We start from the raw sequence: 4226 nt of genomic DNA, 5'->3' as shown, positions 1-4226 counted from the left end.
GGCACATTGGCGACTGGTAATCAGTGGCTGTTACTGCTGCTGGCACAGTGGCGACTGGTAATCAGTGGCTGTTACTGCTGCTGGCACAGTGGCGACTGGTAATCAGTGGCTGTTACTGCTGCTGGCACAGTGGCGACTGGTAATCAGTGGCTGTTACTGCTGCTGTCACATTGGCGACTGGTAATCAGTGGCTGTTACTGCTGCTGGCACATTGGCGACTGGTAATCAGTGGCTGTTACTGCTGCTGGCACAGTGGCGACTGGTAATCAGTGGCTGTTACTGCTGCTGGCACAGTGGCGACTGGTAATCAGTGGCTGTTACTGCTGCTGCCACATTGGCGACTGGTAATCAGTGGCTGTTACTGCTGCTGGCACAGTGGCGACTGGTAATCAGTGGCTGTTACTGCTGCTGGCACAGTGGCGACTGGTAATCAGTGGCTGTTACTGCTGCTGGCACAGTGGCAGCTGCTAATTAGTGACTTATACTGCTGCTGGCACAGTGGTGACTGATACTCAGTGGTTTTTACTGCTGCTGGCACAGTAAGGGCTGCTAATCAGTGGCTGTTAGTGCTGCTGGCAGAGTGGCGGTTGATAATCAGTTGTTGTTACTGCTGCTGGCATAGCGACAGCTGTTAATCATAGTCTATTTTTTAAGAAAACTAATATTTATTTATTTTATGTTTTTGATTCTTAGAACTTGTTCTTTTGGATTTCATTTGAATTTCTTTTAAAATGGCATCACAACAAGCTGGGCCCTCTACAAATCGTCAAGGAGAGACACGTGCAGAACGGGTAAGACAATTATCTTTTGTTCCTTACAATTTTAAAAATTATATTTCTTATGTGCAGAACACAAAGTATAGCCACTTCCCCTACAGTACATGATAAATAAAAAAAGGACATCAAACTGCGTTAAATGTTAGTTTTTATACCAAACCCCAAAAACTCACCCTCCCCTCCGTTCCTGTTTGTCCGCCCATGTTGCTCGATTTTTGTTCTACATAATTTCCTCCGTTTTCTCACCCATGTGCCATAACATCCACATGCCCCCTTCCAGCGGAGCTGGACTCACCTACCAGCTGGAGTACAACCCTGTCCTTCGACCCACTCTACAGCCTGCTCCCTCTATCAATACAGCATCGCTTTGCTTTAAGACTGTCATGTCACGTAAAGGAAGCTGTATGTGACATGACATATAGGATAGGTTAATGAACGATGCTAGAGGGAGCATGATTCACCGATAGGAGGACAGATAGTGTTTGACTCGTTTGTGGGTGAGTCTAATGGTTTTGCTGGTCACTTGGTGTGATTGTTAATCCACTTCTTGAACCTTCTCCCTTGAATAAAAAATAACGTCAAACCTATTTGAATGGGCTCTTTGTAAGTTAGGCGTGCGTAAGCTGGCTGGGACCTGTATAGAGGTGTTATGTGACCATTGTATTTATTATTTTTTTTTCAGATAGCACATTTACATGCCAGAATGAGGCAGATGAGTGGCCAGGATCAATCCAGTGACAGCTTTCCAGTAAATCCAATTCGGGATCGAACAAATCCAAACCATTTTGACGATTATGACAGGCACAAGATAGGCCATACTGGCTGGTGCACGTGCCAGAATTGTGTAAACATGCCAACCGGTATGGAGTCGGTGTGTTGTTCCGAAATACCAAATGTAAATGTAATGATGGTAAACTTGAAATGCATTACCCAGCATCCAATGTTTCCTCAACTATGTGCCAATGAGGAATGGGCCCAGATTTTTCTTTTTCTGACCAATAATTGTAACCCAGTGAATCCAGAAAATAAAGATCGAAACAGGTTAGTATATAAATCTCTACAGTGTATTGTTATTAGCAATTGTAGATCTGAAAAAATATTTTTTTTTTTCAAATCAGAATTCTGGTTTACGAATCAAAAAAAAAAAAGCTTTAGTGAACCCATGTAAAAACACAAAACAAAAAAAATATCAAATACTCACCTAAAGACAGGGAGGCTCTGTGTCCCATACACCGTCCCTTCTCCTGTACAGGTCCTTGTTGTAGCGCTTGCTCCCCGTAGCTTTATTGTAATGTTTATTTCAAATATCGCTGTTTGCCTGGCAAAGAGAAGCTTTAAAAAAAATTAATTCCTGATCCCAAGTTTTACAAAACACGGACCGCTGGAAAAAATGTATATTTAATAAAAATGTTTATTAATTATTGTTTTTTTATATCTATTGTAGAAGACTACGCAAAGCTGTGTACCGAGCGTTCACAGGTTGGGTCCACGGATGTTTATCCAAAGGAGATCGGAGACCAATACCCTCCTGCGTTGTCAAAATGGTGCGACAAGCATTTCCAGACCCAGACAGTCGTTATACAGGATTTCGTCCTAGCAACGATCTAGCTGCAGAATTTATGGTGTTGGATTGATAATTTTTCATGTGCATATGTTCAAGGGTCCATTTTGTTTTTGTTTTTTATATTTAATTTTAATGCACATAAGGATTGTAGCACCATCCAGTTGAAGTATTCATGTGCTTGTAAAGATTCATATTTCTTCAAAATCAGCTAGGTTTTGTAGAAGATCTTCATTCACAATTCACACATCACTTATATGAATAAAGTAGATATCCTACCAAAGTATGCTGTAGAAGCTGTGTTCAATCTAAATTCATTCTTTTGCTTATTCAACATTCAAAATATCAAGTTCATTATTTACGAGTGATTACACACGGCCTTTATAATAATATATTTTTTCCACAGTTAGTACATGTTTTCAGTTCCAGTTTGGACTAAAGTGATCTGGTGAGTGGATTTTTTTTCCGCTTCACCTGATCCACATGGTCCAGTTCTTGCTGTGTTCTCATACAAATTTGATATTGATAATAATTTTTTAAATCTTTTATCCATCAACAAGTACATTCCTAGCTTCAGCACCAGCTGTCGATAGAGGTTTCCTCTTCTTCCACTGTGATTATACACCGGGTCATGTACTCACATGACCAGGAAGAAGACGGAAGCCTTTACCCCTGGCTACTACAGAAGATTGGTTATGTATTAACCCTCCCTGCCCCACTAGCACGGCTGCAGTACTATCCACTAACCCTCCCTTCATTCATTCAGGATAGCTTCATTCATGCCCCCATGCCACATTGAGTTCTTCAAAAATTTAATTAAACTTTCCATTTTAAATTTCCCCCAATGTTTCAACGTCCTTTTTTTTCAGGCTCCGTTCCGCTGGTCAGAACGGTCCGTCACATTAGGGTCTTTGGAATTTTTGTGATCCTGGTTCATGAACACAGCGGTACCAATGTACATCTGTTACTGGATTCCTATGTTAACTTTCTATCCATTTACATCTGTTACATTACTACTGTTTACATTTCACAATCGTTATTAAAAATACAAGGAAACGCAAATCTTGCATTACAATTTGAACAAGCTTTGTTTAATATGTTGCATTTCACACGATTGACATTTGTCTTTGTATAGCGCTGAAAATCAATCTTACTACAATCGCCTGTTAATTTATTAATGTACACGTTTGTATTTGTTGTTTATTCTTCATCGTCACAGTAAGAATGGGCCCTAAATTTTTATTAGTGACGTGTTGTTTTATAAGCCTTAGCACTTTAAATTGTTATTCATTTCCGTCATAACAATCTATTGAGAATGGGCCCTTACAGTTTTCGATAACCAGTGGTTATCAATTTAAAAATAGAAAAGTCAGATACTCACCGAAGGAGAGGGAAGGCTCAGTCCTAATGAGCCTTCACTCTCCTCTCCCGGTGCCCTCGGTGCTGCGCTGGCTCCCCCGTTCGCGTCCGCCTTCGTAGGAACTTTGGAGATCTTTGTGAGCACTCGGGCTTCCGAAGACGGGCCGCTCCATACTACGCACGCGCGAGTGCGTCATAAAGGGCGCATGCGTAGTATGGAGCGGCCAGTCCTCGGGAGCACGAGTGATCGAGAAAGGTTTACAAAAGCTACCTTCGGCTGCGGAAGTGGCAGTATGTGACCGAACTGGTCGAATACTGCCACGGGGATCCTGTGCAGGACAGGGCACCGGGAGAGGAGAGGGAAGGCTCATTAGGACCGAGCCTTCACTCTCCTTAGGTGAGTATCTTACTTCTTTATTTTGAAAATGGTAAACATTCACTTGAAAGATGATTCTAGATCTGACTGTGTACATCCGTGTACTCGAAACAAGTACAGATTGTGCCACTCGCCTAACTACATGTTTGTACTC

The 4226-nt window shown here is 41.8% G+C and overlaps 1 long non-coding RNA gene across 1 annotated transcript; it reads left to right on the top strand.

The window, feature by feature from the left end:
* Positions 1 to 545: 545 nt before the first annotated feature.
* LOC137544119 (uncharacterized) lies at positions 546 to 2623 on the top strand. The gene is made up of 3 exons (XR_011025729.1): positions 546 to 791; positions 1459 to 1817; positions 2221 to 2623. It is a non-coding gene; the product is annotated as an uncharacterized lncRNA (long non-coding RNA).
* The last annotated feature ends 1603 nt before the right edge of the window (positions 2624 to 4226 follow it).

Source organism: Hyperolius riggenbachi, chromosome 2, assembly GCF_040937935.1.
Source record: "Hyperolius riggenbachi isolate aHypRig1 chromosome 2, aHypRig1.pri, whole genome shotgun sequence".
NCBI lineage: Eukaryota > Metazoa > Chordata > Amphibia > Anura > Hyperoliidae > Hyperolius > Hyperolius riggenbachi.
The sequence above is the reverse complement of the archived record's forward strand: the minus strand, read 5'-3'. Positions and strand labels throughout refer to the sequence as shown.